The sequence below is a fragment of the Ursus maritimus genome, unplaced genomic scaffold (genome assembly GCF_017311325.1).
Source record: "Ursus maritimus isolate PB19 unplaced genomic scaffold, ASM1731132v1 scaffold_2, whole genome shotgun sequence".
Taxonomy (NCBI): Eukaryota; Metazoa; Chordata; class Mammalia; order Carnivora; family Ursidae; genus Ursus; species Ursus maritimus.
This window is the reverse complement of record NW_024424452.1, coordinates 92,700,590-92,713,938: the sequence shown is the minus strand read 5'-3', so window position 1 is coordinate 92,713,938 and position 13,349 is coordinate 92,700,590. Positions and strand designations below refer to the sequence as shown.

The window sequence follows — 13,349 nt, the reverse complement described above, 5'->3', positions numbered from 1 at the left end:
ACACATTTTTAATGAATTTATTTTAATGACCCTATAGTATGACTATACCAAGTGGAATGAATTCCTACAATTTATTTATGTGTTCTCCTCATGAAAAATATTTGGTTTATAATGGGTTCTCAGGGATGCTAGGATCGATTGGAAAAGGCCTTTCACGTTTGAGAGTAGCATTATGAATAAAGCCCCAAAACCCAAAGAGGATAAAAGATGCTTGGAGTTGGCATTTAGCATTAGAAAGACCCTTTGGCTTGAGCCTTAAGGTCTCAAAAAGACATTCATTTCAATAATAACTCTGTATTAGGAAAAAAGAGACACATGTCAAAATCGATGCTATATTAATGTTATATGTACTCTCAGATGTGCACGTTGTCCTTCTTTATTTATTTACTGAACGAGCTTTATTTTTCCGAGCAGGTTTAGGTTCACAGCAAAGTTGAGTGGGAAGTACAGAGAGTTCCCATGTAGCCCCTCCACTCACGCACCCACAGCCTCCTACATTATCGGTATCATGCGCCAGAGTGGTACCTTTGTTCTATTTACATATAGATGAATTTATATTGACACGTCATTATCCTCCAAAGTCCATAGTCTACATCGGATTCACTCTTGGTGCAGTACATTCCCTGGGTTTTCAGAAGTGTGTGAGGGCGTGTGTCCACCACTGTAGTATCAACGGAATGGCTCCACTTGGCATAAAAATCCCCTGTGCTCTGCCTATTCATTCCTCCCTCTTCCCAACTCCTGGCAACCACTAATCTTTTTACTATCGCCATAGTTTTGCCTTTTCCAGAATGTCACATAATTGGAATCATACAGTATGTATAGAGACTTTTCAGATTGGCTTCTCTCACTTAGTTTCCTCCATGGGGGAAAACTCCATGACTTGAGAGTTCATTTCTTTTTAGTGCTAAATAATATTCCAGAACTGTCTAGATATACCACAGTTTACAAATTCACCTACTGAAGGACATCTGGGTTGCTTCCGAGTTAGGACAATTATGAATAAAGTCTCTATAAATATCCATGTGTAGGGTTTCACGTATATATAAGTTTGCAACTTCTTTCAGTTAATACCAAGGAGCATGATTTCTGGATTGTATGGTGAGAATGTGTTTAGTTTTAAGAAACTGTCAAACTGCCTTTCAAAGTGGCTGTGCCATTGTACATTCTTACCAGGAATGAATGAGAGTTTCCGTTTATCCACATCCTTACCAGCATTTGGTGCTGTCAGTGTTTTGGACTGTAGTCCCTCTAATAGGTATTAGTGGCATTTCATTGTTGTTTTAATTTGCAAATCCCTAATGCCGTGGTCTCCATACTTGTTCTCTTTTCCCTTGTGGATTTGTATCTTTTTTAAAAAGATGTTTATTTTTTTTATCAAGTATTTTTTTTTTTAAGATTTTATTTATTTATTCGACAGAGATAGAGACAGCCAGCGAGAGAGGGAACACAAGCAGGGGGAGTGGGAGAGGAAGAAGCAGGCTCATAGCGGAGGAGCCCGATGTGGGGTTCAATTCCATAACGCCGGGATCACGCCCTGAGCCGAAGGCAGACGCCCAACCACTGTGCCACCCAGGCGTCCCTAAAAAGATGTTTATTTTATTTATTGTTAAGTAAATTCTAACCACAATGTGGGGCGCAAACTCACAGCTCCACAATCAAGAATCGCATTGCTCTAGCAACTGAGCCAGCCAGATGCCCCAATTACGTTTTGCTTTTTTGTTGTTTTTTTTTTGAGAGAGAGAGAGAGAGAGAGTGAGCGTGAACAGTGGGGTTGGGGGGTGGGTGCAGAGGGAGAAGTAGAGAGAGAATCTTAAGCAGGCTCCACACCCAGCACAGAGCCTGAGGCAGGGCTTGATCTCACGACCCTGAGATCATGACTCTGAGCTGAAATCAAGAGTTGGACGCTGAACCAACTGAGCCACCCAGGCACCCCTGTATCTTTTTTAAGTCCCCCCTTTAGCATTTTAGTGAGATTTTGGAAAGACAACAGACATAAATAAATATAATTGCTTCATTAGGTTACCCAGAAGTGTATTTATTTTTCATATATCATCACTTTAAAAATTATAGCTAAGCGACCAAAAACCTGCAAGCTATAGGGCTTCTTTCAACTTTTAAGTAGGTCTGATAGCTATGATCTTTATAAAGTCTTCCTCGAGACAGAATCCCAAATGAATAATGGGTCTGACACTATATTGACATTCTCACATTTTTATGTACAAAAGCATAAATTAGTGGGTAATTATGTGCTTTACAAAGGGATTTACAAGGGAAATAGTTAACTCTCCTAGGAGAGCTAACGTAAAATTTTATGTGCAAAAACTCAATTCATAGCTGATGAGAACCTAATCATTATATATAATATAGTGTAGAGGTATTTTTCTGCTAACCAAGTCACTAAGCATATTCTTTAATTCGGAAACTGGAGTTTAGCGAATGCACCAACATTTAAATCAGGGGGAACTGCAAAGAGGACATGCAGAAAGAAAATATGCCTTGAGACAGATTGGACAACAAAGTAGGATGTCAGCCACGGATGAGAGAAGGCCATTGAGTACCTGGGGAAAGGTACCGCTAAGAAAATGTAAAAATAATGCTGGGTCCTCACTCATTGTAATGGAGGGATTCAGGGGAGGGAAGGGGGAGGTTGGACAAAACAACTGCTGCAGACATGAATCTAGCATCATGGTTACAGTCAACGGCATGACTGTCACAGAACAAAGAGTTTCCAAGTTACAAGATGTGCTGGGTTTGAATAGTGGGTTGTGGATCAAGGTTGTCCTACGTTAAAATAAGAATGGCAAAGAGAGCCAACCTAGAGAATTTAAGGGGAAAAAAGGTAATGAAAATAGATTCACAGAGGATCAGAAGGAAGGAATTCTTCCAAGTTGATTTCAGAATTTCCAAAGCACTGATATTCCAAAGGGGGTTGGAAGGTGGGGAATGGCACGTGGCATCCTTAACAAGGAAATAACATATGTGATGACATCAGGAGCAAACCAAGCAAAAACATAACGATAAGGGCCTCATAAAACAATATAATAACTAACATTTACTCAGCATTTACTATGTGACAAGAACAAAGCTAAATATCATAGCATTAGCACATTTAATCTTCAGAGCAGCTCTGGGAAGTAGGAACTATTTCCTGATTGATAGATGAGGAAACCAAGGTTGTGACTTTAAATGATTTGCTCAAGGTCACGCAAACAAACTCAAGTCTGTCTGACTCCAGAGTTGGAGCATGGGTTTCTAATTCATAGTCTCAGTAATAATCACTATTTCCTAAATATTATTTATGTGTCAGGCATTTTGTATACTTATCTTTACTCCTCACTACAGCCCTGAAGTAGATTTAAATAATACCTAGGTATTAATAAGGTATCATGCCTTATTAAATATTAATAGTAGCCTTAAAACAGTCCTGTGAAGTAGTTATACAGATATTTATAAGATATTACCTTATCAATTATTAATAGTATTTTGATGGAGATTTACATTCAAAAGTATGAAAAGCTGATATTGAATTCCCTCAAAAGCAAACCACAAAAGCATCTGTTTCATCTGGCCTTCCTCCTCCTCTTCCTTCCCTTCTCCTTCCCTCCTCCTTCCCTCCTCCTTCCCTCCTCCTTCCCTACCTCCCCAGTTCCTAGCATATCACAGCTCACTCCTAAAGCCGGTTCTAGCTGCTCTTCCTCATACTCAGTTCTGGAGCCCATCCCCCACCCGGGGCAGGGAGTTTGTCTTAGTTTATTTCAGCTGCTATAACAGGGTACCAAAGACGAGGTGGCTCATAAACAGCAGAAGTTTATTTCTCACAATTCTAGAGGCTGGGAAGTCCACGATCAAGGTGCTGGCAGAGTCAGTGTCTGGTGAGAGCCTGCTTCCTGGTTCATAGACAAGCCATCTTCTCACTGTGTTCTCGCAGTGATGACCGAAGGGCAAGGTTGCTCTCTGGGATCTCTTTTATAAGAGCATTAATCCCATTCTTGAGGACTCCACACTCATGACCTACTAATCTCCCAAAGGTTCCACTTCCTAATATCATCGCATTAGGGATCAGGATGTCAACATACGAATTTGAGGGGTGGTGGGTGGGGGAACACACAAACATTCAGTCTGTAGCAGATTTCAGTATTTACAGGCTCAGTTTGTCCCCATAACCTCACCTCATGGAGCTGAGAAGTAAATCTACTCTCTAAGACCTAGAGTCTAGCTCCCTAGTCCTGGTTGCTGGGTGCCTGTGTGACCTGTTTCTTTGGTTTCTGGGAAGACTCCAGATTCAGTGTTCCTGAGGAAGGCATGGAGGGTGATTTGGCTGATCTGTGAGGCATACCTCTCCTAGTGCTTGGCCCTCACCACCCTTAGTCCTGAATCTTTTTTTTTTTAAAGATTTTATTTATTTATTCGACAGAGATAGAGACAGCCAGCGAGAGAGGGAACACAAGCAGGGGGAGTGGGAGAGGAAGAAGCAGGCTCCCAGCGGAGGAGCCTGATGTGGGGCTCGGTCCCATAACGCCAGGATCACGCCCTGAGCCGAAGGCAGATGCCCAACCGCTGTGCCACCCAGGCGCCCCCTTAGTCCTGAATCTTGACACATATCCTGCCCCTGACCTCGGTGTCGAGACTGCAAATCAAAGGTCAGCCCAGTTGGAACTAAGCATTTCATGGTCAGGGTCATTGTTCTCCGGACTTTGAGCTTTTGCTGCAATCTCAATTTCTTCTTGCTGTGCTCTCTGCCCGCCTCCAACCTACCTCCCAGTGCCAAGTTTTCTGCACCTGTGATTAAGGAAACTGGGCTCTGTGGGCCTTGTGCCTACCCTGCCCAGTTGGGCCTCCGTCCAAAGCAGTATGCTGCAGCAAGGGAAGACCTGGAGGTAGATTTCCCATGAAGCTTGTTCAAGATGCTTACGCTTTAGGGTGTCTGTAAGCACCGGGTGGGATAGAGTATCCCAGGTGGGGAGAGAAAGCCAGGTTGTTCAATTCAAAAAGAATTTTTTGCTGGTAAATTACCTACAGTGATCTCAAAAGAAAGGAATATGAGTCTCCAAGACACAAGTATTTGGTTGTAATTTCTTTACTCATTCTAAATAATACTCACTTCTATATCTTATTTTTACATTTGTATTATTTTCCTAGAAGATTGACCCCCAAATTTTATAAGCTTATGGCCCACAAAACCTGGATCTGCCCTTGGGAAGACCCATACCCAAGCCTCATCTCCAGAGACTGTGTTTGCATTGATCTGGGGCAGAAGAGCTCAGCTGAGGTAAAATGTTTGCGCCCGGTGGGTATCTAGCAACGTCTGGAGACATTTTTAGTTATCCCAACTGAGAATGGGGGGAGGTTTGCTATGGGCGTTAATGGGTATATGCCAGATTGCTGTTAAACACCCTACAAAACACAGGACAGTCCCACGATAAAGAATTATCTGGCCAAAAATGTCAACGGTGTTGCAAGTGAGAAGCCCTGATCTAGGATGATGCTCTGAGCATCAGCATTTTTTCGAAATCTTCCTAATTAATTTGAATATACAAACAGGATTGAGAACAACAGTTCTAGAGATAATAATAGCTAGCCTTTACCACTGAGTACTTACTGTGTGCCAGTCGTTGTTCTAAATGAATGAACTCATTCAGTCTACGGAGTAATTCTATTACTGTGATTGTTCCCATTTTATGGGTGAGAAAACTGAGGAACAAATATTAAGAAACATATCCTGAGATTCAATCCCACACAGCTGGGCTCCACAGCCTGAGCAGTTAACGACTATTGCATACCTGAATCTCCTTGACTGACTGACTTCATCCAACCAGAGATCTCTATGAAAGAAGGGAGTGAGAGTCCCTGGGGCTCCCATAGCCATAACCCTGCCGACCCCCAACACTTAGAAATGAAAATAAGAAAAGGTTTCAAAGTAGATACAGCTGAGGGGGTGGGGAGAGTTAGTATAGAACCATTTTGAAGTCTGTGTCAAAGGATAGTAGTTGGGGCTATGGGTATTTGTTCCGGTTTCTCAGGTATGTCTGTGTCTAGTTCAATCTGATTAAATTTCTTAAAATGAAAGTTTAATCTAGATATGGTAGACCCTGTTTGGGTAAGAAAAAAACGTGCCTTGGCCCATCGGACTGTAAGTAAGTCATAGTAATTGTTGCTCCCATCACCGTCTCTTGCGCAGTAATGGGCTGTGTAGCAATGTACCTTTCACAGATGGCCATATTTAATTGAAAGCCATGCCCAGCAGCTGCTGGAAATGCTGACTACCAGACTGGGAAAAGGACTGCCAAATGGGAGGAATGCAGAAGAGTTCTGTGGCAAAATGATAGAAATACATAAAGTAAAATGACTCTCTCTTTATTCACTGTTACAAAATGCTCCAGCAGAAAAGGAAAGTACCAGCATACTTGGTTTTGTAGTTCAATTCCATTAACACCGAGATGATGAAGATCATTGCTGCCTTCGGGGCACAGCATGTGGTGGGGATAAGGCCAAGATGCAAATATTTCTAAAATAAAGCAGGCCAAGGAAAGAGGGGGCTATTCCATGCTTGGAAAAGAACCCCAAGCCCCATGTGAGAACCACAGCTATGGCCAAGGTCTTGATTTCAGCCCAGTGAGACCCTGAGCAGAGAATCTAGTTGTGCTATGCTTGGACTTCTGATTTCTGGAAACTGTGGATAATAAATTTGCATCATTTTCAACTGCTAAGTTTGGGATAATAACCATTACAATGGTTGATTTTTCTTTTTTTTTTTTTAAGATTTTATTTATTTATTTGACAGAGATAGAGACAGCCAGAGAGAGAGGGAACACAAGCAGGGGGAGTGGGAGAGGAAGAAGCAGGCTCATAGCAGAGGAGCCTGATGTGGGGCTCGATCCCACAACGCCAGGATCATGCCCTGAGCCGAAGGCAGACGCTTAACCGCTGTGCCACCCAGGCGCCCCTACAATGGTTGATTTTTGAATGCCAAACCAACCTTATATTCCTGGGATAAACCCTACTTGGTCATGATGTATTATCCTTTTATATATTGTTAGATTTGATTTACTAAAATTTTGGTCAGAATTGTTTATATATGTGCATGAGGGTCGTGGCTTAAAGTGAAAGAAGAAATCTGAAGGAGAAAGAAATGGAAGATGAGAAAGGAAGACATGACAGATGAGAGAACAATTTAAGGAGAGGTGGGAAATTGTCACAGGTTTGGAAAACAATCCAGTGGGGTTTTTTTATTTTGGTTTTGTCTTTTTTAGAAGATTTTTATTTATTTATTTTAAAGAGAGAGAGTGTGTGTGTGCATGCAAGTATGAGCAGGGGGAGAAGGGGGGGGGAGGGAGAGGGAAGGGAAAGAATCTTGAGCAGACTCCGCGCTGAGCACACAGCGTGACTCGGGGCTTGATCTCATGACCCTGAGATCATGACCCTGAAATTATGATCCTGAGATCATGACCTGAGCCGAAACCAAGAGTGGGTGCTTAACCAACTGAGCCACCCAGCTGCCCCAACAATCCAGCATTTAATTTGGCTGGGTAACCACAGATAGGAAGCCAAGTGGTGGGGAATGCAGCTAGAAAACTAAGGAGCAGAATGCATGCTTAATTGGGGAAATGAAATCAAGAGTCACTGAAAGTCACTGAGAGACATAACCGAATGAGTGAGCCATAAGCAGTATGTAGTTCGAAATGCACCAAGCAGAACCTGGAGGAAAGGAGGGAGGCCCTTCCAATTGTCTGGTTAGAGGTCACTAGAGCCTAAACCTGGGCATGTTCAGGGGGAGGGGAGGAAGCAAGAGACAGAGGAAGAGATCAAGCCCTTAGCATTCAGCCTAGATGTTAGATTGGCTCCACTACCTCTTTGGACACCTGGAAAACATCAGCAGGCCCTAGTCCATCATCTGCTGATTGAGAACCACGCACTGAAGGCAAACCTGAAAACTACTGATCACCTGCAGACTGGGCTCCCTATGTTCCCGATGGATCCAGGCCTGGCTGGTTGGCCCCAGCCAGGACACAATTAGTAATGGTCACCTAGGAGGCCCAACCTAGAACTCCAAGAAACTGGTCTCAACTCAAGTCTTCTGTCCATTCTGGGATGGTAGGTGGTTCAGCTTAATAAATGAAACATGGGAGAGGGGACAAGGGGCTCAGGGAGCAGAACTGTGCTCACTCAGTAGGGGCTTAAAACATATCTTTTGGGTTTGTGGTCCCAATGCAGGATCAGAAGCACAGAACGACAGGAAGGACTTTCCTGGATCTCAGTCAGCCTTTTCAGGTCATTATAATTCAGTGGCTCTTAGCATGGAAGGGCCTAACAAATAAAGATTATTGAGTAAGACTGATGTCTGTACTTTATAGCTTAGGAAAACGAGGCCTTATCTGGAATAGCGTTAGCGTCCTTTGCTTTGTTAAATTTTGCCTACTTGAAGTAATGCTTTCGAACCTTGACATAGAAAGTGGTGTGCTGGAGTATACAGATTCATGCAAAGCCCTGGGATGGAATCCATTATTCGGCTCCTAAACAGGTTTTGCCTTCCCTACGACAGAGAATTTAAAAGGCCTAACAGCAGAATTATAAAGTGGGTAAGGGGACATGTTGCTAATTGGAGGGTAAATCCATGGAAAAGCTGTTTCCTTTCGCCTGGAGTCATCTCAAACAGAAGGATAATCTCCAAACTAATAACAATACCCATTGACTTGCCAGAGAGTGGAGCCCCCTACACTTTTCTCCATCTGCTCTGATCCCCAGGAAGCCGGCTCTAGGTTCACTAGCTCTGACGAAGCCTGGCTTGATAGGAACAAAAACAGTTGAAAATGGAAGGCATTGTCTCAGCAAAGTGCCATCTAGACTCAGAATTCTCAGGTGACCTGGCCCACACAGGGATTGCTGGGACCTGACCAGGGATTGCTGGGGGCAGGTAAGTCAGTCCCCCAGGGCAGGAAGCCAACATATCTGCAAGGCCCCTGGGGGCAGCCCTCCCCAGTGCTATCAGGGGCTTCCTAACCTGAGACCACTGAATATTGGAACTAGAAGTGATTGATAATTGGGACAGCAGCTCCAGAAGTGCTGGGGAAGGAGACAATTGTGAGTATCTTATCTCCTCTCATCTGCTCTCTTCTCCTTCCCCAGCAGCTGGGAATGTGCAAGTCCATCACTTTTGCTCTTCTAAAGCAAGGGTGGGGGGCTTGTGCGGACTCAGAGACCTCAACTTCCTCGGGAAGCCTTCCTTTTTCCCCACCAGATGTGATCCCTCTGCCTCCTGAGTGCTCATTCTACTCCATCTGTACCTTCATTACAGCACTGCCGTGTCGTACCACACTTTGTATTACTGTGTCGTACTCCCTCATCGTGGACACTGTGGTGTGCCCCCCAGATCTCCACCATCGGGGCCAGTGCATACATTCTCCCAGCTTCTGGGGAAGTTGCCATCTGAAAGCTCATCGCTGAGTCCCTCTCCAGGAATTTCTCTCCTCCAAGGGGAACCCTCTCATCCAAGGCTACTCTTCCTCCCAGGAAGGAAACCGCATCCAGTGACATTCTACAAAAACACATCTCCCTGTGTCACTTCTGGACCTCTCAGCTTCAGAGCTCCCTGTGAGATCATGTTCCAGTTCAACTCCCCCTTCTGCCAAATCGTACACAGGTGCTGTTCTGGAGGACACTCCCTGATAAACTTCTGGCTGCCAAGTCTCCATCTCAGACCCAGGGACCCCAACTGACAACACCTCTAATGAGACAGGAAGCTTACTGAAGACCAGCTGTCAAATTCTTTGTATCTGCCTTCCCCTTCCGTCCTACTCCGTCTCCCTGGTACTTGGCACAGTGCCGAACAGACTTCAGATGGATGGGACATGGATGGTGACTTGCACAAAGATTGGACAAGGACTATCTATTTCCCTTCTTTGCATCCGAAGTAAACACCGAATATCTTCTTGTCTCTAATATGCAAAATATTCATAGAATTTACAAATAATACAAAATATATACAGTCTAGGGATTCCTTCTGTAAAGTGTTTCCTGGGGAAATGCACATTTTAAAACCCAGAGAATGTTTTTTTATTTTTAAAATGAGGGAAGTGTAGCCCAGACTCACTTTAATCTTTCTGCTTTAGGTGAACAGGCCTCGGGGCAATTAAGAGAGGCGTGATATAAATCTACTTTTTCTCGGGCCACTGGTGAAATTTTCACTGTTGATGAAGAAAGTGAACAACCCATTCCAGTGACTCTGTAGACATTCTAGAAAGATCCGCTTCCCTAAAACCTTCCCTTGTTTAGCTCAATGGTAATTTTGGCTAAGTGATTATTAGTGGCAATGCTTATGGCCTAATTGGGGCTGTATTTCTGCTCTAATGGCTCCCAGTCAACGTTCCCAGCAAGAGGTTGTGAGGCAGATCCCCCAGTGGGTTGGCATTTGACTCTTCTAACAGCCTTCTCCTCTGCTAGATTAGCTGCGTGGTCCTCCTTGTTACGGCTGCCATAGATGGATACCTAACCCCCTAGGGGGAAGCTAGAGGACACTTGTTTGAACTGGCTTCTAGATTATACAGATCCAGGAGGTTAAAGTTCTTAGTTGGACTCCATGTCAACATTGATTTTTGTATTCGCAACATCTAGCAGCAGGTCTGGCTCGGAAATGTTCGAATGAATGAATGAACAGACCAAATGATGACTATCATTCCGGGATCGTGAAACCCCAGAGGTGGGCTATTCTGGCAAGCACGATGCCTTTCATCATTCTTTGCAGACAGGAAGCATCAGCCTGAGATCCTTAATTCTTCACGCAGAGCACCGAGACCTTCATAGATTTTTCTCTCCTGTACTTTTTCTTTTTCAAATGCGAACAGCAACAGCAGGCTTCCCAGGGGCAGACGGTTCTTACCCTCAATTGCTCTATTATGTTGGAGCCCCACCTTGCACGACATGCAGCTCATACCCGGCACTCCCATTCCCAGGTGGGCCCTGTCACTACCTACAGGGTCTAGTTCCCATCAAAAGCGTTCCAGGAAAGTCTGACTGACATCTTCATCCCCAGTCCAGGCACTCTAAGCCAGGCTCAGCTGACGCAGGACCCTCAGATCTCCCTTTCCTAACTCAACTTACTAGGTTGGCAACCCCCACTCCTCACCCCAGCTCCAGGGGAATTCATTCTGTCTTCAGTTATGTTCATATATTCATCAGATGAGACTCCTGTTTTGTGTATCCAGGAGACTTCAATTTTTTGATCTTTAAAGTGGCTTTGCATAGCTCTACTCTGCTTAACTGATTTTAATTTAATTTCTTTTATTCCAAATCCATGAGGCCCTCCTCATGGCTCACGTCACTGTTAACTTGTTTCCTCTGGGGCCTCTAAAATAGCATGTGAGGGTGGCCTTCCTTTTGAATGCTCACTACTGTTGACAGCTCATGGGTGCAGCCTAGCCTACAAGGTCAGCACCCCAGTGAGCCTCTTCTTTTTTATGATTTTTCCCCAGCTTTATTAAGATGCAATTGAAATACAGCATTGTGTAATTTTAAGGTACACAATGCAATGATTTGATACATATAAATATTGTGAAATGATTACCGCAACATTAGCTAATGCATCTATCACCTCACAAAATTACTATTTTGTTGTTGTGATTGTGGTAAGAACATTAAAGATTTAGTCTTGTAGCAACTTTCAAACATATAATATAGTTTTATTAACCATAGTCGCCACTCTGTACATTAGATTCCTGGAACTTCTTCATCTTCTAGCTAAAAGTTTGTACTCTGACCAGCGTCTCCTCCCCTTCCCCATTCTCCAGCCCCCTCCTCCCTTGTACTCTCTGTTTCGATGAGTTTGGCTTTTTTAGATTCTACATATAAGCAAGAACATGCAGTATTTGTCTTTCTCTGACCAAATTATTTGGTCATTATTAGCATAACACCCTCTAGGTTCATCCATGTCGTCACAGCTGGCAAGATTTCCTTCTTTTTTATGACTAAGTAGCATTTCATTATATACATATATGATATACATACATAATAATTATACACACACACACATATTTTCTTTACCCATTCATCCATAGATGGATACATAAAAAGTTGTTTTCATATCTCAGCTTTTGTAAATGAAGCTACAATGAACATGAGAAAGCAGGTAACTCTTCAAGATAGTGATTTCATCCCCATTGGATATATACTCAGAAGTGGGATTGCTAGGTGATATGATAATTCTATTTGTAATTTTTTTTTTAATGATTTTTTATTATATTATGTTAGTCACCATACAGTACATCCCCGGTTTCCGATGTAAGGCTCGATGATTCATTAGTTGTGTATAACACCCAGTGCACCATGCAATACGTGCCCTCCTTACTACCCATCACCGGTCTATCCCATTCCCCCACCCCCCTCCCCTCTGAAGTCCTCAGTTTGTTTCTCATAGTCCATAGTCTCTCATGTTTCATTCCCCCTTCTGATTACCCCCCCTTTCTTTATCCCTTTCTTCCCCTACCGATCATCCTAGTTCTTATGTTCCATAGATGAGAGAAATCATATGATAGTTGTCTTTCTCTGCTTGACTTATTTCACTTAGCATTATCTCCTCCAGTGCTGTCCATGTTGTAGCAAATGTTGAGAACTCGTTCTTTCTGATAGCTGAGTAATATTCCATTGTATATATGGACCACAACTTCTTAATCCAGTCATCTGTTGAAGGGCATCTCGGCTCCTTCCACGATTTAGCTATTGTGGACATTGCTGCTATGAACATTGGGGTGCATATGGCCCTTCTCTTCACTACGTCTGTATCTTTGGGGTAAATACCCAGTAGTGCAATGGCTGGATCATAGGGTAGCTCAATTTTTAACTTTTTAAGGGACCTCCACACTGTTTTCCAGAGTGGCTGTACCAACTTGCATTCCCATCTATTTGTAATTTTTGAGGAGGCTTCATACCATTTTCCGTAGTGGCTGCACCAATTTATGTTCTTGCCAACAGTGCTCGATGGTTCCCTTTTCTCTACAATGTCACCAGTATGTGCTACCCTGTGAGCCAGTTCTGATCCTTCTCTGCCCTTCCCTTTCTCCCCATTCTCTGCTCACTCAACAATCAAGTATGGAGTGCCCCTAAGGTTCAGGTTCAGAGCCATCTGCTTGGGATACAGGATACATACACCTTGGTGGACCCTACCTTCAAGAACCCACAGTGAGGGAGTCATGGAAGTGTGATGGGGTCTGGGCGATGATGGAATTACCCATTTAAGAGGATGGAAGAGGACACCCAAACTAAGGAAGAGGAGAGTGACCTTAGGAGGTTTCCTAAGGGAGGAGATGCCCCTTCCTTCGTCTGAAAGGGTTAGTCGGCAGTAGCCTGATGAAGATGAG

The 13,349-nt window shown here is 43.5% G+C and overlaps 1 long non-coding RNA gene across 2 annotated transcripts in view; it reads left to right on the top strand.

The window, feature by feature from the left end:
- LOC121104028 overlaps positions 1 to 11,787 on the top strand; it is a 33,288-nt gene extending 21,501 nt beyond the window's left edge. The window contains exons 2-3 of one of the 2 annotated variants that reach the window (XR_005836400.1): positions 5,146 to 5,272; positions 9,296 to 11,787. This is a non-coding gene — a long non-coding RNA (uncharacterized LOC121104028). Of the gene's footprint in view, positions 1 to 5,142; positions 5,273 to 9,295 lie in introns of both variants that reach the window. The other variant, XR_005836399.1, reaches the window with a different exon arrangement.
- Positions 11,788 to 13,349: the final 1,562 nt, after the last annotated feature.